The following is a 23,252-nucleotide window of genomic DNA, read 5'->3' as shown; positions in this document are numbered from 1 at the left end:
CCAAACAGAGTCACTGTGGCAGGTGGGGGAATTTGGCAGTGACTGCACGTCATCTGGCTGAGGCAGCACGGAGTGTTGGTGGCTGCGTGCACTCCATCACAGTGAGCACTGAGCCTGGTCCACCGTTCCCAAAGGGAATCCTGTGTGCTCACAGTGACCTGCTCACCTGAGCAGCACAAAGGGATTGCAGTGATGTGGTGGATCTAAGCTGAATGTGCTTGTTAAAGGCCAAGGCCATTAAGGCTGGGTTAAAATAGATGGGTGGAATCGGATCCCTTGGCATAGGGAATACTGAGTGGCTCTATCCTAAGTCATTGCACTTAAGAGCAGCAAAGAAACTGCTACAGAGTCCCAAATGGGAGAGGTCTTGCATTGAACACAATCAAGTCTGGCATATTTAGGAGGAATCTAGGTTTTATTTTTAGTATTTTCCTTTGTGGGACAGCTCAGTAAAGCTGTAATTGAGTGTTCGAGGCTAGATACAACAATGCAGAATGAAAATGCTGTACAAGTGCAGTCTTTCAAAGAATAAAAATATTTTCCCTGCATTAAAAAACAATTTTCTCCCCCAAAGTATGCAGAAATAAATAACGGCGTGTCACTATGGACTAAATAGATTTTTAGGATGCTAAGTCTTTTATTTTTGCAGTAATAGTGTAGAGTACCAAATCCATTTAAAAATCCTAACAATGTTTTTACATTCGTATAACAAATACAATTTTCCAAACTGTTATCTCTGTATTTCTAAATAGTAGTGCATCTCCAGTTCTAAAACCAGCAATACTCATTTTCATTCTAGAATTAAGTTATCCTGTAAAATAGCAGCATCTGATTGTGGGAATTTATAGTGGAAACAGTGATTATTGATTCTTAATACAGAAAGGATTCATAATGCAAGCATCAGTGGGAAAAGATTCTTATTTTATTCTCGTATTTATTTGGAAAGCATGCATTGCAAGGGTTGACTTTTCTAAACCGAGAAAGTACTGAATGTTTTGGAATATTCTTAACTAAGAAGGTGAAAAGAGTAATAACTGCTGAAGTTATTGGATAAAATGTGCTTTCCTTTAACTGGAACATATCAAAATAATCAGTTTGGGATTTCTAGTTGTATCTCCAGTATCAAGCTCATATACCTCCCTGGAACTGCAGCAAAACCCAAACAGCACACAAAACTCAGTGCTAATAAGCAGAAATGACCGAGGATGGACAAAGAAGCAGGAACAGTCATCCTAGGAGAGTAACCTGATTTTGACACACGCATTATTCGCAGCGTCAGCCGACTGCTAAGTACCTATTTTAGATATACATGAACTACAAGGACAAATTTTACAGTGGAACTGCTTGGCTTCCATCTGGCAAACATTCTATTGTGAAAGAAACCACTCTAGGAATATTCTGAAACCTACAAAAATAACTCAGTGTTGCCCTTTTAAATTGTTTCCACTGACAACCGAAGTCATAGTGGCATTTGTTCATCCAGATCCCAGTACACACATGTATTCATAATGATACATCCCTTGAATGGCACAGTTCTTCTGTGCTTGCTACCTGTCAGCGCCTGTACTCAAGAACTTTGAATATCAGTGACTCACTAATGTTTTATGATATTTTACCTCACTTTATGGTAGTCATTTATGACAAGACCAGAATGACATAAACTGCCATAAAGCAAAGCAATGCAATCACACAAATGACCATAAATCAAGGTAGCAACAGAAAAAGGTCATAAAAGGAAAGAAAATTGGAGAAAACATTTGAGTTCAGATTCAGAAGTCTGGAGTTAGCAGCACTAAACTTCAGGACAGATGGATGTGAACAGCAAGCAAATGCAGTGTTCCACTGATACTAATCACTGGGGGTGTGGAGCTCTGACAGACTGATATGGAGATGGCCTTCCATCGCCTACCAACCCCCTGTGATGCGCACAGCTTTCTGCACTGTGTGCTTCAGCACCTTTTCCTTCTCCCTGTGAAGCTCTCTTGTCTTTGCTCTAAAGCCACAGCAGTTCCCCCTTTGGGCAACTTTCCTGTAACGTATGTCTTTTTTAATTCTTATTTTATGTTTTAAATCAAACGCGTTCCTATTCATCAGGTTAGCCACCACTAGAAGAATTAGATGGTGATGAGCTTTTCTTGGAAGCCTCTTTCGTTAGCTTAGAAGAGAAGTTCCTAACGAGGGGGGTTGGTGCAGAGCAGCAGTCAGATGGGGAGCAGATAGGGCCTGGAGGTGCTGTGGATGGGTGGATTCAGAAGCAGCAGCTCACTGCGTGGTGCTCAGTGGCACTGGGCTGTTTGACTGCAGTGCTGATGGGGATAAGAGGAGAACCGAGTGACGTCAGGGAGGATGGGGAGGTCTGCATGCCCCAGAAGCAGAGCCTAATGGGGCAGCAGAAGCTGCATGCAATGAGGTATAACGGTACATATACCACACCTTAAAGTTATACTACCATAAAAATGAGAAACTGCGAGCAGTGGAGATAACAGCGTTTATGAGGAGAATTTATGGGCTGCTCATGTGGTATAAATATATACAGTACACAAACACCGGTGGGGATAAATTCCACTGGACAACCCTGTTATTTTAACAGTAACCTTGAAAATATTGTTGTGTTATTTAACCAAAGAAAGTGTTAAAGGAACAATAGATAATTTAATCTCCTTCCCTAACCTGTACAATTCATCACCGCATTAGCAGTGATGTTTTAAGAAGTAAGTGCATTAAAACAAACGCCGATAGTTAATTGCATTTATTTCAACGTCCTTTTGCCTCTCTGTCCACACCCTTTTGCTTTCATTTTGTGTCCAAGCCTGCTTCTAGCAGAGCTGATGTGCTTTAAAAACTGCAAAGATGTATTTTTATACCTATCCTTTATGTAATGCCTCTAATTCTTCCCCTGTAGCTCTGCTTCTGTCTTTCCTAAGTCACTCCTTTCCTCCTTTGTAGTATCACTTGCATTCACAACTGCCAAAACCATCTTTAGTCATTTGTTTATTTTTCTTCCTTGTAAAAGGACTCTAATGTAGAAAATGGATATGATAGAAATGTAGCAGATAAGTAAAAGAAAAAAGAAAAAAAAGCAGTAGACTTGAGCTGAGGTGAAGCAAGTGTGTTTGCAGTGAGCTGAGTCCGGATGCCAAGCCATCAAATTCAGAGATGCAGCAAAGTGATGCACTGTGCAGGTCCTGCCCTGTGTTTGCTTCCTTTCTCGTCCCCCTGAAGGAGAAAATTGGAAATATTTGGAATATTGCTCCAACCCACTTACAGAAAGTCTTTTCACAGCCAGTACAATCACCCAGGAGTCACATGCTGACAAGAAGGGAGGAGGTATTGGCAGGTCAGAAACGACAGTGACAGGAAAGTGGAGAAAATGGCTTAGTGGTTAAGGAGAGGCAGTGGTTTGGTGCCTGGATGCAGCATTTCATCTTCTCATGACTTGATTTCCCTCTTCCATCCATCCGCGTAGTTGAGGGTGTCATTTTGGGAACAAAATGCAGTGTTGGTTCTTTAGAAGGAAATACTGGCCTTTCAGAATATTTTTGGACCAAGTTCTACAAGTCCCTCACCGCAGTGTAAATTCACTTCCCCTGGCTGCATCCATGCTGCTGAGAAGTTAACGGAGTGGGGCAAGAGTCAAGAAAAAGCTGGTATCTTAATTTTTGATGCAGTCTATGTGTTCTCATTATTACATTGTCTGTTTGTATTACTTCTGATTTATAATGTAATTGGGGAACTATTAGACATGTTAATGGGAAAGATACTGTTCTGAATGTGACAAAGTTGTTTACTAATTGTTGCCTTTAACTTAGGCTAATTCTGTAGTATTTAAATATTTAAAAATGCTTTATTTCTTTATTTTTAGGTTGTCATGAAGGCATCGTTTAGTTAGAACTCCATTCTCAGATGAGCTGAGCTTTCTCCCCCTTCAAAACTTGAAAACAGTGCAAATTAAAAATTTGCTACACTTGGGTTCAATCTCAAACCTTTAGGCAAGCCCATTCATTTTGTTAAATATTTATATGAGAAATTGTTGCTTTGCGTGTTTATTTATTTATTTTTACAACATCCACTGTGCTGCTCATTATCTTAGGGGAGATGGAGAATATTGCAATGATTATTAGTAAGCTTGGTAATGAGATTACTGAACCATTTGCAGTTGACTTTTTTGTGAGGCATAATTACAGGGGTTTATTTACAGTGCCTTTAGAGGTTTTGTTGTTGTTTTTGCCTTTTAATGATTCACATTTATATCCTTTGTTCTTCATGTAAGGGATAAGATGCTATCTCTGGATGTTTTGCATTTCCCCTCTCCAACCCTCTCAATGAAATGAATGTATGTTGTACTTCAGATAGAAGTAAGCAGCTTTTATTCAGTTCTCTGATCCTCACCACGCAAACTCTTACACCCTTGAGTAATCTCACTGATGTTAATTGGGAATACTCAGGTAAATAGGATTATTTGTGCAGTTGTCCTACATGACTCTCCCAGTCTATGCTCAAGCAAGCAGTGAGAGTCTCATTGACTCTTGTTGGCCTTGTCTGTCTCGTAAATATGATGTATTCATACAAATACAGTAGAGAGGAAGAGCTGCATTGCAGGTCTTCAACACCTCATAACTGTTTGGAGGCTGTTAAGGTTGGTTACCATATTGTCATATTTGTTATCCACATCCTTGACCGTTACCCACTTTTCCTGCAAAGCAGCTTCCAGCGATGATTCCAGCAATTTTGAAAGCTCCTGGTGGAGGATTCCTGATATGGTGAAAAAATCCTAAGAGAAGCGGCGAAGTTATTGAAGTCAGGTACAGGAAAGCTCTTACAGAACAGAATGGAAGAAAGTTCCTCTGGCTTTCAGTGTACTTATTCTGAATCACGGGCATCCTTTATTTAGAGATCCCGTGTGCTATCCATGTGAAAATGCAGTACTTTTTTTTCTCTGATGCCTCATTCAAAGTCAGGCGGTAGTGAAAGGTCCCCTGTTGACTCAGTGGGTTCTGTTTTTTTGTAAGAGAGTGGGTTCTCCTATTGTATGCTTCAAAACCTTAGAAACCTTTTTGTTTGTTTTGCCAGATTTATTTATAGCACCTTGGAATTTAAATTTAGGGAGAAAAATGTAAAAACTTGCTAAGCCACATTTTAATCATCTAAATGGTGCACGGGCAATAAGATGGAAATGGATGTTAATATGTGACATTAAAGTTAGGGCACTAATCCTAGCTATTATTCAAAAATCAGTGGGACATTTCTTTTGTAAAAATGGCAAATTCTGAGCTTCTTTTCTTTTTCATATTCAAAAGCAGATCTGTGTTGAACACTTAGAACTTACATAAATCCACAGTCAACTTTAAGACTGCCTTAAATACAAAATTTATTTTTTCCTTCAGCAGCAAACAAGTCGCTTCCTGTAAAAATCAAAATCCACACTGCACAGCTCAGTTCCCTTACAAAAATTAGGATTTAGGGAAATAAAAGGACAGGAAGATCTGGAACAATTGCATTCCCTTGTGGAATACGAACAAAGCTAAAAAAAAAATATTTATTTTATCTCTGTGTCTATCAACTTCTTCACAATGCCAAGAACAAAACCTCACCACCAGGGGATATGTAACTTATTCAGGGTACTTTAAAGCTATATTCAGAACACAATGACTTTAAGAGTTCTTTCTACAGCTTGAATGCCTGCAGTCGGTGGACAGTCCGTGGAAATACAGGAAGGCAGTCACTGCTGCTACTTAGCTTACATTCCAGCCATGATCTGTAATGCAGAACTCACAAGCAAACAGCACACCCCATTATTTCTAAAATATTCTTGCTTCCTTTGAGCCATAGCTCATGTGATCCAGTTCACACAATTGCTGCATTTCTGTTATGTTTTCTCTGCAAGTGTCCTAATGCTCTCGTATGGAATGCACACAAAGCAGTGGCAGCCACCACATACATTCCTGATTTCTTTAGCACTGCATCATGAAGTGAAAGAAAACCTGATTCAAACACACCTCTTCCTGGGAAGAAAGCGGTCAAAAATATATTGTACCTCTAGTGTTGATTTTACTCTTCGAAATTACAGATTCAGCTGAACTGCCATCATCTCCTTGTGATAACTTGTCACACTGTTGGAATTTAAGCACCAGCAATCTACTGGGAGTAAACGTCCTTCTGCACGATACCTAAAGGATGGCTACCCTGGGGTTTCTACCAAGCCTACATGATCATATATTGATGCTAGGCTTATTTATTTCAGTAGTTCTGAAGTACACTTAATCATCTTACTAAGATGCCCTGTGTGGTACATAATTAATATTATACATTGACTTTGGAGGAAAGCTGTGGGGGGGGATTTGGATGATCCAGAAGAAATATGGTGGCTTCTTTATATTCAACAGAGAGCCTGCGTGGTATAGATGGAGGGCTTCCATTTACAAAGATGAGGAACGATGAGAATGTTTCTTTTTCACCCCGTGCCCCGAACGCTTGTGGTATTCACTGTTTAAACACTGGTCCAGTGCTAATTTAGCCAAAAGTGAAAGAGAGAGTGAAAAATCATTAATTCAATTTCTCACTGTTTTGCCTCTGGTGATTGCTGTCACTTCAGGTAATAGCTTGTCTGTGGTTCTGACCCAGTTCTTAAACCAGCCTTTCCGTACTCCACCAATTAATCTAATGGTTCATTAATTGCAAACATCTGAAATCATTAGAACCTGATCGAGCACAAAAGCATCAAATCCTGCGAAGCTGTGACTGCTTAGCCAGCAAATGGTCTCATTGCAAAGGAATGTCAATGTTTATAGTAAATGTAACCTAAACTAGGGTGTTCATTGACATATCCCTCCATTTGTATACAACGGCTCTGACATCTATCAGTTCAAGAGTGCATGATTTATCCACTGCTATATCCTGGAACTGACAAGCCAAAGATTACAGCTTAACCTACATGAAAGCAGAGGCTGTATGTATTCCTAAAATAAATATTTAGTAACTGACAAGCTCTGGTTAATATTAATTCCTGATAGAAAGCAGTCAATTTAAGCTTACTTCATGCCAGAATCTATTTGCATTTTGTAAATCATTTTTCATGAATATAGTTTAGAGAATCTCAAACAAATATGTGTGAGTGGGGAAAGGTTGTTGTATCAGTTGCATTTTTTGTATTGCACATCTGCATTAAAAAGAACCTTCCATGGGGCTGTGATGTGGTTAGACCTGGGAGAGGACACGTGCCATGCGAATGGTACCAGTGAAAGAGAGACTGTTAATTATGTGAATGCAGTGTGTGTGTGTGAGATGCTAACCTTGCCATTCTGGAGAATGAAGCCTTCTGTCTACACAGAGGAGTCGCACTGAGGGGGTCCTAAACATTGCTACCAAATTGCAGCATGGGTTCCTGTGCGTTCTTGATGTGGTTTGTCTTTGATTTTTTCTGTCTTCTTTTGTTTGGTTTTAGACAGTAATGATTGTTCTAGATAGATAGATAAAGAGGGAAAGGGATGAAAATTTCCATTAAGCTATTTCTGAGCACTGGCATTCTCCTAAATGTTTTTGTCTTCTTGCTCTGATGACTGCTGTCATGTAGTGTCAGAGTCCCATCTAAGGCCAACAGGCAGCACTCTCCTCAGCATGGATAATGTCAGGGACAAACTATATTTTCCTGTTGAACTCATGCTTTGATAAATGTCTCCATAAAATGAGAAAAGGTCCGTGGGCTTCCTAGTCACAAATAAGTGTGCATAATGCCCCATGCGGGCTCAATTCTATTTGTGTAGAACAACTGGAAATCCTCTGGATTCAATTGATGACAGTGTAGGCACTGCACAAAGCCATGAAATACTGGTATGAAATAGCTTCAAAGTGTGAAATCAGGGCTACTTAATTTCAGACAGCAGCAGATCTCATATTTGCTTGACGTGCTTTGTCTCTCCTGTACGCACACATTACCCACACACAGCTCCATCCCATAGCGCTCAGCACTCATGTCTGTGTGCCTTCAAAATGCCTCTATTTCTGATGTTCATCTTTGTGACTGAGCCTTCCTCTGGCCCATATTTTGGGAAATGGCCTCTGTTCTTTTGGTTAATTCTGCACTTGTTTTCTTCTTATGTGTGAAAAAAGACTGCAAACACATTTCAAACAAAGATTAACTGCCTCTGTGCTAAATTAGTGATGTAGCAAAGGTGAGCAATGTGCATTCATCAAACAAGCAGGAAAACATTGTGGATATGCTCACTCAGGTCTGGACTTTTGATGTTCAGACAATCCCCCTCTAACATAAATTAGATAAATTATTGAGCTTCTCTAAACCCTGAGTGAGCAGGAGGAAAAAGGGCTGGTTCTGTTCTTCCCTTGAGGGTGTAGTAACCTGTCACATTCAGCACTGCTTTTTGAAATATTCCTATTGAAAAGTTTGAAAATTAGGGTGCATTGTGTCATTCAAAGAGCTTAAATATCTATTCACTCCTACTGGAAACTTCTGCCCCTGCAGATAAGAGGGGGGGCAGCTTAGAGAGGCCACCAATAGGACAGCAGCTAGAGAGGCAGGACAACAAGATAATCAGGGAAGGCGCTGGCTGTGTGCTCCTGGCAGGAGATGAGCAGTATCAGTAGCCCTAATGATCCAGGGCAGTGGCCTGAGGAAGTCCTTGGAGTGTGGTTTCCTTTATCACTTTTACTGGACTGCCCTTTGGGAATGAGTTATGATCTGATGGTTTGATCTTTTGTATTGTGTATGGGGTTATTGCACCTTTTAGTTCCTGACAACAGTAGTAAAGCTGCCAAGTATTACTTAAAGTGTGGGAATGTTTATAAGAACTCAGCAAAGGAGAGTGCCTAGTATTCAGAGTGCTAACAGCACAAGGAACGTTACCAAACGCCCAGCAAAGCGCTGTGCATGGTGCTTGCTGCAATACCTTGCTTTCAAACTGCCTTTTCCAGTGGGTGAAATAAGCCTTCATCAGAACACAACACAGACACTGAAGATTGCATTTCCAAGAAATTTATATGCTTATATTTAAGGAGAACTACAGGTGTTTTTAAAAATACGTCTATGCATGTTCACATCTGCTGTAGAATTCTTTTAAATGGAATCCCAGAATGTGTTTGTTCTGAACATTAAATGAAGAGATGTTATTAGTTTCTTGACAGTGTTCTCATAGATTCATAGTTCAAAATATTCCGTGAAAACATTGCACTCCCCCATCATTAAGGTGAATTTTGTTTGCATGCTCTTTTCCCAGAATACTGATGTTAATTTTTGCTTAACTTTAGTCTTACAAGATATGGAAGCAATTTAACACACTTGGTAACCTTTCATTAAAGTTCAGTGCAGTACTCCAGCATGTTGGGTGCATTAATTGTTAGCTGACAGCTATTATTTCTGTGAAACACTTTTGTAGTAAAATTTCTTCTTGATGGATTGGATTTTACAAAATTTGCATTTCGCTGAGCCTGAGTCAACTGGTACTTAGAGCTACCGTAGACATTTAAATAAGAAAACAGTAATTCTTTAAACTATTGTCAAATATCTAAAACTAAGGAACTTATTTAGGATTAACTCTTTATTGTGGAGTTCATACTCTTGCAGCATTGATTTTGACATACTTCTGCTACTAAGCTGGATTCTGATATAGAGAGGGCTAAAAATCCTCACCCAGTCCCAAGTGCTGGCAGACAGCTGGCATCAAGCTGTTGGGTTCTGTACTTTTAAACATAAGGCAAAACCCCGAGAAAATCAGCAGACAAGAAGGTTGATGTGTTTTTCTATATCTCCGTTTCAGAGATGGAGACAGATACATATATTTCCTACTTAGGATGCTATTAGATGGTGTAATGCATGGTGAGCAATTCTCTGAAGTGCCAGAGAGCGTGGAATTTCTCAGATAGTAAACTCTAAAGACTTTAATGGATTAACATAGTTTTCCTGGCTACTGACTTTGCAATGACCCTTGCATCTGGCAGACTAAACTACCATCAGCACTGCAGCAGTGAGAAGAAAAATGGAGCTCCAGTGGTTAGCAGCAGCTTTGGTGAGATGGGGTTCAGCACCACAGTGGTGCTGACATGGAGGAGACAGCGAGGAAGGGGTGTGAAAAGATATCAAATATTTGAGGCTGAGAGGAGGTGACTCTGTTGAACAGAAATGTGCTGTGGATGAGAATTTGCTCTATCAGACAGTCGTACTGTGCTCTTTGTATCTGATGTACTTTCTGTGGAAGGAAACAAGTAGAAGTGCAGGTATCTTGCATCATTTGTTATTGCTGAGTAATTAAAAATGAAATGCTGTTATTGTTTGAATGTCAGAATAAATTCTCAACTATCTGATTATGTTACAGAACTGAGTAAAAGTTGACTCATGCCTATCTATCACTAAATGAATTGCATGCTATAATTTGGTAAAAATTAGTTGACTTTCACCACTAATCTTTGATGCCTTATTAAATACATAAGCGTAGCAAGAAATGGCTTAGATCATCAGTATTATCTCATCAACAGTGGAAAAAACTGTTACTTCCTTCCATATACCAGAAATGTGATGAGGAAAGGAAAAAAACATAGAGAAGAGCGAGTTACTTAATTATTCAAAAGGGAATTTCCTCTTCAGCAAATTCCTCCCTCAGCTCAGCCAAATTCTGTCATTACATGGCTTCTAATTTTAGGTGAATTTGGATAGCTGTTCAAAGCTCTTAACAACAAAACTGTTGAGTCAATGTCATGGATAATGGACAAGTATTTCTGCTTTGCTAATTCATGGGTGTGCTCTAGGTGTCATCTTGTAAGACCCGATATGTCCAAGTTCTTTGCGCGTTTATATTTTCTCTGTTACGCTCAAGAGGAGAACGGGCTCAATATCGCTGTAATTTTAGCAGTGTTCTTTTAAGACCCACCCCACTGTCTTTTTCATAGGTTTTCCCCTTGAGTCCATCATCCCACAGGTACCTCACATCTATCACTGGATGGGAATGAGCCCCTTGGGTTGAGTTCGATCGATGTTTTGACCTTCAGGAAGATTCTTTGTATCAAGTAAGCAATGAAAAAACATTGCATGAAAAAAAAAAGAAAAAGCTCATTCATCATACATAGGGTACTAAAGAAATATATGGTAAGTTAGGCACTGCTCAGGAAATGGTGCTCAGTAAATGGAGACAGCTTTTGGTACAGGGAACATGGAAATCTGAGTGATTGCCATTGAGATTGCTTATGACCCCTTGGACATTTGTGAGATAGAGGACGACGTGTGTCACGTTTGCACTTTGCACTGAGGTCTTATCCACACAGAGGGGTAATTGTCCAAGTGCTATCTGTTAGCTAAAAAGTAAAGGAAAAGAAAGCAGATCTCATCTGGGGAAGTTTGATTATGGCATGTGGCAGAATAGAAAAAGGCAGAAGGCCTACACAGAGATCGGCGAAACAGAGTCTGGCTGAGAGATCAGTTTTAGGCTTCTTCAGAGCAGGAGAAAGAAAGAAGTGACCATATTTTCATAAGGGAATTGCCATGATGGTGTCCTAAAGTGAGGCATTCTCCAAGGCGATGAAGATCAGGGAAAATATCTCCTCTGATAAGTTAGAAAACAGCCAGCTGAGCACTCAGAAGATATGAAACAAGTTGGTTGGTCATGTTGTGCTGCCCTGTGGTTCAGATCATGCGTGCAGCCGCAGAACCACTCCTCACCCCCTGGCTGGGCATACAGAGCTATGGGAAAACATGAAACCACGTAACCAGAAGTGTTAATGTGTCATTCGTTCCTTTTTACAAAAAGGGCTGCCATGAAAACATTCCCAGCAGTTCTCTGGCTGAAAAAGCGAAGTCTTAAAAATTTCTATTGAAGAAGAAATGAAAGAATAAAAGGGGAGCAGGGCGGTTCTGACAACACTGTAACTCAGCCTGCTGCCGTGGCAATAAGGTACTTACAGGGAAATGCAGTCAGTTTACAGTCTGCTGTCTTGATGGACAGAGATATATTTTATTTCTTAATATAACACACTTCACAATAAGCCAACTTCTTGTTCACAGGACATTTCGGTGTCAGAAAATTGCTGTTTCACTCCACCTCATTTGCATGTTTGGTTGTGGGGTGCAGAATCCACCATCCAAACTCCGTGGGCACATTACCTGCAAAAGGATGCTGGAGCAAAAATTACATCATTTAATTCAAAACGCTTATTTGAAAAATCTATCTTGGTTACCTTTCCTTTTTTGAATTCTTAGCAGTAAATCATTTTTGGCACATTGTTTTAATTTTTTTCTTCCAGTTTTTTTACTTGAGACACTATTATTCTCTTTCTTAGTACTTGAAAATGATTTTCACGTTTAAGCTTTTTATTGTAACAGTGAATCTTAAGTACGACAACTGCAGATGTAGTGAGCAACTTCTGTGATGCATCCAAAAAGAATCTTTGGTGGAAAGACACATTTGGCACAGACGAATATCTTCGTCTTTGGTAACAAACCTGACTGTTGCTTCATTTATAGCAACTAGGTCACAGCATTCTTGATGGTTAGCATCATTTGGCTTTCTCCCCCTGCCCCGAGAAGAAAAGCCAAAGAAAGAAATAAAACCTCTGCTCGGTTATAGCATCCCAAAGGGCCCTTAGCTTCATCTCGTCAGGGGCATGCCCTGCCTGTTGTGTTTTACTGTAACGTAGATCTGTGGATTTTAAGCCTGCACCATTGTACCAGCAAAGTTATTTTGTGTAAAAATTAACTTTTCTGAGACCTTCAACACTACAGATGACACCAGCAGTCTGACAGCGTAGAGGTTTGTTAGGGAAAGAAAGTTATTTTGATTTTACAATCATTTTGTGGCAGATGAGTCTGTGTGTACAAGGGACCAGAGAAGGAAGCTGCCTTCCTGGAAAGGTTGCTACGTGCTGAATGTGTGACCTGCACTTTAACATGCAACTTCAGCACTGTACAGTTTGAGCTTGTAAGTGTTACAAGTGGGCTGTAAGTGATAGCCCCTGTTCTAAGCAGGCCTGAATATGTTTTACATTTGATATAACCAAATTGTGTGCATTTTGTCCCTTCTGCATAAATTTTCTCATCACATATAGGTGAGTACCACCATCAGCCAGCTGTCCCATGGCTTCCCACTGCCTCTGTGGGAGTCAGCTCAGAGTTATGCTGGGCAGTGGGTTTGGGAACAGTGGGACACAGTGTGCTCTGCTGTGATGGGATGGAAGCAGATCCTCTTTCCATAGCAGTAAATACCGACGGGTAAACTGTTCCACCTTGAACTTCTGTAATATCACATTTTCAGAGGAAGGGCAGAGAAAAAGTTGGAATAATTTTTTAAAATTATGAGAATTGTTTTTAAAACCAAAACAAAAAGAGTAAGTAACATTGCAGTTTTTCCCTGCAAGTTTTTAATCAATCTCATATTCAGAAGACAGCTCACATTCTTCACTGGTAAGTAGGAAACCACTCCAAGAGTGTAATCATTCTGAAATTCACAGCTAGGATAATGTAGGACTGGAACTCTATCGAGCCTATCCTGAGGAGCTGAGGTATGCCTTGGAGGAATGCATTAGATGCTATGGTTAATTAACTAATTTACTTAATCAAGTTTAACAGTGGTTTTAACTTTAATGGCACCATTACGTTTTAATATGAAAATAGCAGGCTGTATTCCAAGCATTCCCTGCCGACCGCCTCCTCTCTACCATCCACTTTACAATTTGATTTTGATTTGTGAAGTCTTAAACCTGCTTATAATGTCAAGCGCATGTAATGCAGTATGTCTGGTGAACATTATACATGCCCACCTTGCAAACGCAGTTGCTTGAAGTCATAGCTCCTGACAGATAGTGTGCATTCTTCAAGAATCATTGAGTTTGCATGTGTTCTTCGAGATGAAAGTGGTATACATGTGTAAATATAAGTAAGCTAATTTAAGTGTGCTTGAGTGGTTTTCTCAAAGGCCCCCAGTCCCTGCTGCCAACAGAATGCTCTGGCTTTCTCTGTGGCAATGCATTGGAACAGCTGTGAGGCTGTGCCACAAGTGGAAAATGGAGCAAAGAGAAAGGTCCTTCAGTCTGTGCTGCTCAGTGCTGAAGGAAGATGCTTCATTCTGCTCGTAACTGAGTCCCAAATCCTGTCTCCTTGGTGAGGTCCATTCTGGCTGCAGTCTCCCCCAAACAGGTGTGTTGCTTTTTTTCCAATTTTCTAGTTCCAATATGAACATTTTACAGCTTCTTTGAATTTCAAGATTTAATACATTACCAAACTGTTAATTCTGGGCGTCTTCTTTTTGTCTGATCTCATCAGTCTTAAGCACTCCACTGAGTGAGAAAATCCTGCTCCTCATTGTGCGATGGGAGACCTCCAGACTGAGCCCAGCAGCAAAAAGGTGGTTATTTGTGGGGAGGAATGTGCCCAGAGCCAGCTTCAGGGGACAGCTGTTGCCTTATCACTACAGTCAAAAATGTACCTTCACGTTGTGTCAGGCAGCAAAGTTATAGCTCTCCATGGACATCCTTGTCAGCGATTGCTGGGTGACATTGAAATAGTCCCATTTGGGCCTTTCTTTGGCCAGCAGAACCCTTCAGAATGCAGTTCCTGTGTTCACAGGTGAGCCCGAACACAGCTACCAGGTATACCAACAATAGAAATCCCACTGAGCCTAAGGCAGTGCCGCGCATCCCAGCGCTCAGAAGGCTGTCCCATGGAAGCAGTTTGGTGCTCACAGCACCCAGCACATCCATCACCCTGCACACCTCGGCCATGTGCTGCTGCTCCTGGGGTCCCACTGGGGCTGTGGGGAGGCACCACCAAAGGCAGAGATTTCGGGTGTCAGTGAAAGCTTGCTGCTGGATAGCCAGATCCAATTTGTAACAGGTTTAATCTGATCCTGGAAAGGGACAATAAATCACTGCTAAGCAGCTATATGTGATTTTATGGCAAATTTTTACTATCGCAGATACAAAGATTGTATTTTGGAGATTAACTAGGAAAAGTTTTACAAGACAGTGGAGATAATGAATCACAAATTCTGTAAGGGTGAACCTCCCGTGCTGAATCAAAGTACAGCTGTCTCATAGTGCTCTGTGTGCATTTTGCTACCAGTAATTTTGTCATCAATTTTCATATTTTGTTTAAACATATTTGTCTTTTGGACAAGATAGGTCATATTTCACACATTTGATGAATTTTCTCCTTGGTCCGGTTTTACAGGATTTGCACTTAATTAATTGCACAACCTTTAATTCGACAGACTGTTTTTAATGGCTGTGTAGTTTCAAATGCATATACACAGAGGAATTGCAGAAAGTAATTGTTTTTGTGTCACTACCATTGCAAGTTGCAATTATTAAAATATACAGATAATGGCGCAGAATGTCTTGGCTCCTTCCTCTAAATAATATGCAGCTTTTTTAGACGTGTTTTCCAGGTTCTGTTTGGAAGTTGGGGTCACCTCGGCACAGTGGTGCTCGTACACAGCTTTGCACAAATATGGTTCAAACATGCAAGAGCACTGGAAAATGGTGCATGTGTAATCTTGGAAATACGAATCTTTTCTGAGGGAATTATACTGCAATTTCATTAACTGCTGTTGATGAAACTATTTGACTGGGCATCTGCTGGAAAGGCTGTGCTTTAAAGTGCTAAACAAATTTCATACTTGCAAAGCTCACACAAGCTTAGCGAAGAGAAGACCACCTTTTACTAGAAGAGCTAAACACTGACAGTCGTGGTGCTCTTAAAAGCTTCTTTAGTTCTTAGCAGAGTCACAGAAGAGGGCCACCTCGCCCGTCCAGACAGCACGCTGTCTGGAAATGTGCCCATCAAGGCTGTTTGTCAAACCACCAGGCTTTTCTGCGCCTGGTAAAAGGCAGACAGGAAGGAGTAGGCAAAGGTCAATCCCTGTCACTTCATTGTAAATGTAATTGTACTGGCAGTTTGCAAGGTTTGCTCGTTCCCTAGCAACTTTGTGTATGTGGGGAAGAGTTAAATACATATTTTTCAGTATGTTGCTTTTCCGCTAATGGTGGCACTGTGATTTTATTATTTTTTTTTTTGAATTTTATTTATTGGCCTTTGTGTATATTTGGAGGCTTGTGTGCATAAGCTGCAAACTCCCATAGCAATTGTGTGTGCTTTTGAAAAGAAATCTGTTGTAGAAAACTGACTGACTGACTTCTGAGTTGGGGTATAATCATGATAATTAATCTGGATTCTGGCTTCTTTTGTATGCAGCTTTGAACAAATGCAATTTATGATACAAATGCCTTACAGACTGTTTTTCGTACTGGTGCTGGTGAGAATCTGGTAGCACTGGGGGCACTGAGTGGTTTCTGGTGGTGAGGACCATTAGCTGGGAACTGTTTAAAATACGTGTCATAGGTGACTTCTGCTCACGACGGGTAAAAGAACAGTGATTGGTAAGATGGATTTTTGTTCAGAAGGATGATTTTAGGGATTAGGCAGGGACGTACAACTCCAGTCCGATTTCTTGGGGTTGTCCCCACTTACACAAAGGATGAATTAAACTCATTTATCTTACTCAAGGCTGAGACAAAATGGAAGGGCTCACGTGCTGCTGCAGCTGGCACAGACCCACAGAGCACAGAGGGGCTGCCCAGGGTGCACACGAGGAGCAGGAAGAGGTGTTCCATAAGGAGAAATCCCTCTGTAGAGGTGGTGCACCGTCCTGGTTTGCAGCTGTGAATGGCAGTAGGTCACCTTCCGGTCCAGATGCACTTGCAGTGAGAGCAGGCTCAGGTGCAAGCTGTGTGGATAGGGAAGTGGCACGAAGAAGGAAGTGTGCCATTGGGAAGTGTGTCCTTGTTCAGAAGTGTCAGCTCTGAGGAGGGGATGAGGAGTGACTGTGATGGCCGCGTGTGCAGCACTGATCACACACACGCTTTTATAAGCCAGACACTGAGATAAGCAGAGAAAGATCGTACTTGATTTTCTGTGTCTGTTGCCTTACTGTGGCTGAAGAGCAGCTAAATGCAGCGTGCTTTTTAAGTGCAATTATTTGATCTGCCAAGTCATAGGTTGTTTCATTTTCAGTAGTTAATATTCCCTTTCACTTAACTTGCCAGTGGAGTCACAACACTTCCACAGCGTGTAATGGTAATATTGATGCAGAGACAGAAATGCATCCAGATCGCTGTGTTAATCCATATTGTTTTAATTTACCAGACCAAATTTCCTGACATTGTTCCTTTGACTTCAGTAGAGTTACACCAGCAGAGAATTTGTTCCGGTGAGTTTTACAGCATTACTGGCTCTCAGTAATTTATCTCTATACACGTCTGCTCGCTTAACTGATAGAATCTAAACGACGGGCATGGTGGTTTAAATTTCTCACTTGCTCACCATAGGGAGCGATAACTCTTTGTTCACCATTCTGTGCAGTTTTCTGCTCATCTGTAGATCCCAAAATGGTTTGTAAGTTCGGGTTGAGACTCTGCCTATTAAGGTAACTAGGCAGCTCAGGGCTCCATGCGTGCCCTGGAGCACACCGCTGTGCAGGATGAGGAGCTGTGCCCTCTTCTCCCTGCACAGGGCTGTCCCATGTGGAATGCAACGCAGGGGGTGCTCACCCAGTGCAGCCCCCCAGCACTGGGGTCACCCCATAGCACAGTGGTGCAGAACCTCTGCCCGGCCCCCAGGAAGCACCGGGTCATCCTGCATCTAGCTTTTTTCTTCTCTCTTTTTTTTGTTTCAAAACCTGGAAATAGAAAGATAAGTGGAAGTTGCTAAGGTGAGAATTTTACAGGCGTGCTTTTCCTGCTTTGCTTCCTTCAAGATGAGGAATTGTTTTCTCCAGAAGGAAAACAAAGCACCAAACAAGCTGCTGAAGGGTGGATTTTCAGATAGCTTTATCCCCCTGTCCAGGAGTCCAATTGCACATTTGGGTGATGCACACACATAGATGACAGGCACACCTGAAAGTGAGATCTGAGAGCAGCACAGCTAACACAGTGCTTTGGTAGGGTTAGGTAGACAGTCTGACGCTTTCAGCAATAAACACACCTTTGAAATTGTTGATGGTTTCCATAACCCTTCAAAACATGGTCAGACCTGATGGATTCTTGGGACTGGAGCAGCTGACTCCAGACTTCATAGCAGCTGGCAGTGGAGCACATCCCTACACCCTCTGGGCTGCGAGGAGTTTGCTGGTAGCAGAGGGCAGATCCTTAGCAGGCAGTGTTTGCTGGTTTTGTTCATTGCAACAAGTTACAACAGCGTGGTACTGTCACACCAGAAAGAGTTACAGAGGAAGAGTTAGAATTCAGGCTGTGTCCTGGTGAGTTTCTCGTCTTTGTTCATTGCAGATGTTAAGTCATTTTGAGATGCAAGTCATTTCTTTGAAAAAGCTTTCTTTGGGGCTGAAATATAATGGCAGGAAATTAGCTGTTAATCCCGTCTTTTCTTGGACAGACTAGACATGCATAATAAACTCCCCCTTTCCTCCTCCCCGCTCGCCCAGCAATTCAGTTTGACCTGAAAGAAAACATTTTCTTCCAAGAAAGACAATGTTTATGAGGTGCAACCATAGTTTGGCTCTGATGATTAGAGACACATGTATCAACCCGTGCAAAATTTGTGATGGCTGTTTAAAATGAACTCTGGTCAGGAAGACTGAGATCACAAACCCTGTCATAATCAAAACATGGGCAAATGGCTTAAGATAATGTTCCAAAGGTGCATCCAAACTCACAAACCTGCTTTATAAGCCTTGCTCTGGTTTGCAGAGCACAAAGCTCCCTAGCGTGGCCGAGAAGGAGCCGACCTGCAACCCTCCTGTCTGCAGGGCTCAGCATGGAGAGGCCAGCAGAAGGAATACATGTGTGGCATTGCCTTGCCTTCCAGTGTTTGCTGGCTGCTGGCACAGCCCTGCAGCTCCCCGCCATGCATGGAGGGCTGCTCAGGATGGGCGGCAGGCAGGCAGTGGGAAGGGCAGGGTAATCATGGCACCAGGGCTGGAGACACCTGCCTTGAAGGGCCTTTTCTTTGTCAATGCAAACATTCTTCTATAAATGTGTTTGAAGTAATTATTTTTCCAGATCTGATCAGGAAAAAAAAGCAAACATGACTGTGCATTGTGGTGAACAGACGCATCAGATGCAACTTTGAGATTTCCCCACATGAAAAGAGCGTGCATCTTCCTGTGATGGAAGAGCTTAGCTTTCCTGTTTCCTTGTTTTAACACTCATAACTACTTCAGCTCATGTTGTAACAGCTTGTTGGGCACAGGTAAGAAGGGTGTCAGCATGAGGAGACAGCTTGGTTATTTTCTGCTTATGTGACCGAGAATATTTTGTTATTTTAGGGTATTTCAGCAAATGAAGTAGACACCTCTGGGAAATTGGGAGAAGTTCTTCAGAGCAGGAACATACATTCAATCTTTAGTTCATTGCTCCTGGTGGGCAAGCATCAAATCAGGCTGATGTCTGATCAAATCCCTGTCAGCTTTTGTTAGCGCTGCTTGATCCTGCCTCACTCAGAAAGCTTGAAGAAAAGAAAAGCGATGGGAAATAAAAAGTTAATTCATGCCCTCCTAACTGTGCTGTGAGAGCACTGTAACACGTGAGTAGGGGAAGCGGCAGTGGAAATTAGAGATCGGTGAAATCTTGGTACTTGGGGTTGTCTGAAAGCACAGTTCTGTGCCACAGGTGACAGCAGGGCAATGCTCAGCAGCATCTCCCTCTGTTGGGCTGTTGAGCATTTTAGACTTTCTCCCTTAACCACGTGTTCCTCTGCCCCAGACTGTTAGGTTTCCCATGTCTGACCCGTGCAGTCACCCAATGGGAGCCTTTGCTGCTGCGGTGACTCAACCCCTCATTGAGTTCAGTGCCCAGGAGCCACCACAGGGTCCTTCTGGGCACAGCACAGCATGGGATGATCCCAGCACACGCTGAGCCCTGCAGCTGTGCATCGCTGCTACTGCTGTCTGTAAGCAACGCTCCCTTTCAGTTTTAAAGCATGGTGCTTTATGGCTGTTCTGCCTTATCCCTAAATATAGCAGTGCTGGAACGTCCGCTTATTTAAGTAGTTCCATTTGGTCCTAAATCCATCAGGTTCTTGTAAAGGACTTTAATAAGTCATTTTAGTGAATAGCTGGGAGCTGCTACGGCTCCTTGGGATGGGAAACAGTATGATGTACTTTCAAACCTTTCCATTGGGTAGATTAATTATTTTAAAATAAATAAGCTGCATTTAAAGTTCTTTTTCATCAAAACAATAGGACTTGAAGTAAAATTCATATGCCAGGTGGCAGCCTTGTGAATTGTAAAGTGAGTTATAAACCTATAGAAAAAGGATTTTATTATGGAAATGTAAACTGTCCCCTAAGCATAGCACGGGGAGGTGATGCTATAACAACATACTGGTAAGTAATAAACAACAGCCAGTATTATATCAGATGACTGGATACAGCCAGAAATGTATCTGTTTGGGTGTTGAATTATCCCCAAATTTGAATTATGGGCATATAATTCAAATTATCCCCTTCTAGTAATATAAAGTCTGACAGACATATTTTTTTAATATACCTCTTGTGCTGTTTTGCATTATGTCACATCCTCCAGCGTGAAAACCACGGCTTTCCTAACATGATTCATCAGAAATCAGGAGGGAAAAATAGTTGAGATCTGATATACTGAGTACTCTTAAATTACAGTGCAGCTTCAAGTATAGTGTACGAGGAGATAGAAGCCGAGTGAATAAGTATGTCTCAGGCTGTCATGTCCATGAACTGGGAAACTCACTGCTCATTGAATCATTTCCTGGTACTTCTGCTCATCCATCGATACAGAGAGCAACCAGACTGGGTTTGCGGAGATGAAAGCCAGAGTAATTCAGAGCCAGCTGTAATTCTTTATACAGCATACACCAAGTATTTTTGTTGACTCCTGCATGACATTTCCAAGGTGGCTGGGAAACCAGGCCATTTGTTACACGGAGCCGAGATCAATAGAAAGCACAGAGGAAAACAAGTAAAGCTAACATCCAGGGGAAAGGACAGCGCAACTTCCAAGTTTGCACAGCTCAGATGTGCAGCGCACATCCATGGGAACATCCTGTTCTCGGTGCGCGGAGCAGAACATCCTATTCGATTTACTGAAAAATATGAAGCACGAGGAAACGCTGCTGCTTTATGTACGCGGGATGTCAGCTTGCAGCCGCGCCTCACGCTCGCATCGCGCACCCTTTCTCTTCCGAGTTTTCCGTGCTGCTGAGGCCTCCCACGAAATGCATATTCCTGAAATGTTTTGAGTTCTGTGACCCATCGGAATTCTCCCTTCCATGAATGCTCTCTGTCCCATCACTGGAAAATTGCTGCACTGCATATAAGAGATCCGATCACACAGTGACATGATTTTGATCAGACAGGATTTATCAGGGATAAAAATCATTTGCTGTAACGACAGAACTTAAATAATCTAAATTAAATGTTACAGTACAGGGCCTTGTTGACTTCAGCGGCTTGACTGGAATTTACAGGGAGTTTGTGCTCACGTTCCAAGGCCTGATTTGAGAGCCAACTTCTCCAAGATGTCCCAGTGAAGCTTTAAGGTGTTCTCCATTAAAAGAAAGAATAAAATAAGCTCCATAGGTCCATCTGCGTAAGAATACTCCTGGCTGAGGTTGAAAAGAATTAAAACATCACCTGCACTCTATGTGTAAAGGCTTAACTTTTTGATAAACAGCAAACTCATCTACTGCTGCGCTAGCTATTTTTAACCCACCTTGTGAGTACGCTTTTTTTTATTGCTTTATACAGCATATCTGATTCTCTCTAAAGCACAAACTAAAAAATCTATCCGGCTGTCATTTGCTGCATAGTGCCATCTATCATCATGCAGCTTGGCAGCTGTAGTGCATGAGAGCGGGGGGAGCTGAAGCAGGAGGCACAGTCAAGGACTTTCACATGTAACAAAAAAAAAAAATCCTTGTCACAATTATTTATGGCTCTTGCTGGGGCACATAATAGGACACATAAAACCTCTGTTTCAGTTTCAAGCACCCTCACATCCCCGCTCCCTTGTCGAAGTTGGTCGCAGGCAGTTTTGCTTTACACATACAATTTCCTGAACAATGCCGAGCACTTGTGAAGTGACAGTGACAAATACTGGAGATGCTGGCTGCGGCTCTGCAGGCTGCTGCGGGAGCAGCGGTGTCAATAATGGAGGAAGGCTGCCAATGAGACCCAAACGCCGCTGTGATGTTCCACTTGTTCAACCAGCTTGCTGCAACGCTTTTATTTTGAAGCTGCAGGAAACTTCTGCTGTAAGGAAATAAAGTGTTAGAGGAACCTGGGCCAGGAAACAATTCTTCATTTTTGATCTTCTCTGGAGTTTGATTTTGTGATAACTAAAATATGGCTATTGCAGAGTGGCTTAATGAATATTCACCAGTTCCCCATTGGCGTTGGCCTTGTGAGGAGTCCTGTTGGTGGTGGCTGTTATCTCAGCCCTCTGCACGGTCTGTCTGAACTTTGTCGTTTGTGGTGTAACCGTAAGCCTGGGTTCAGGGGCAGATGATGGAGTTATTGGGAGCCCTGTCTGCTCTCTGTCTAGGTGGTGAGCCGTGGAAAGCTGTGCTGCTAAGGAAGCCAAGTTGAGGTGATTAGGCATAAAACTCAGTTCCAGACCAATAGATTATCTTGGTTGCAGTTTCTGGAGAGTGTAGGTAGATACTAACCTTCATGTCCCTGTTAGAGTCATCTGATATTTCCCATACCCCCTAATGTTTCTGGTCTCCAATGTTAACGAGCTGAATTAGCAGCAGAGATGCTGGGATGTATTTGTTGCTGTGGAGCAAATCAGTTTTGAAGGTATGATCCACAAAAACACTGGGACTGCAGATGGAACAGAAGCAACTGAAAAATGCACCACCTCATCTAATTAAACATGTATATGTATATTTTTCTCCTGTATTGTTTCTTTTTAAACTTCCTGACCTGTGTGGATCCCTTTTCTCACCGTAGTGAGAGTCAAAGTGGGATCAAGTGCTGGTCAGTCTGTGTTTGCATCCATTACTGATAGGTTGTTTTCTTAAATGCTCTGAAAATTGACAGAACTGCAGTCTTACTGCCATTTATATTGGTAACAGCTCCAGATGATGCATCTCCTAGATCCAAGGAATTGCAGCATCTCAGAAAATGTTACCTTCATTTTCCCATGCTCTGGGCATAGAAGTTAGCATCGTTCTGTATTTGGTGGTGGTTCAATGCACTGAGTGAACATGGTGGCTTATGGGATGTGTGGGACTGTAACAGAGCTTGAACCTGGGAAATGCCCACTGAAGC

The 23,252-nt window shown here is 41.8% G+C and overlaps 1 long non-coding RNA gene across 1 annotated transcript in view; it reads left to right on the top strand.

The window, feature by feature from the left end:
- Positions 1-22,826, top strand: part of LOC125701254 (uncharacterized) — a 110,033-nt gene extending 87,207 nt beyond the window's left edge. Inside the window, exons 3-4 of the long non-coding RNA XR_007380185.1 lie at positions 19,272-19,528; positions 20,530-22,826. This is a non-coding gene — a long non-coding RNA (uncharacterized LOC125701254). The remainder of the gene's footprint in view (positions 1-19,271; positions 19,529-20,529) is intronic.
- Positions 22,827-23,252: the final 426 nt, after the last annotated feature.

This window comes from Lagopus muta, chromosome 16 (assembly GCF_023343835.1).
Source record: "Lagopus muta isolate bLagMut1 chromosome 16, bLagMut1 primary, whole genome shotgun sequence".
NCBI lineage: Eukaryota > Metazoa > Chordata > Aves > Galliformes > Phasianidae > Lagopus > Lagopus muta.
This window is presented reverse-complemented; position numbering and strand designations above follow the sequence as displayed.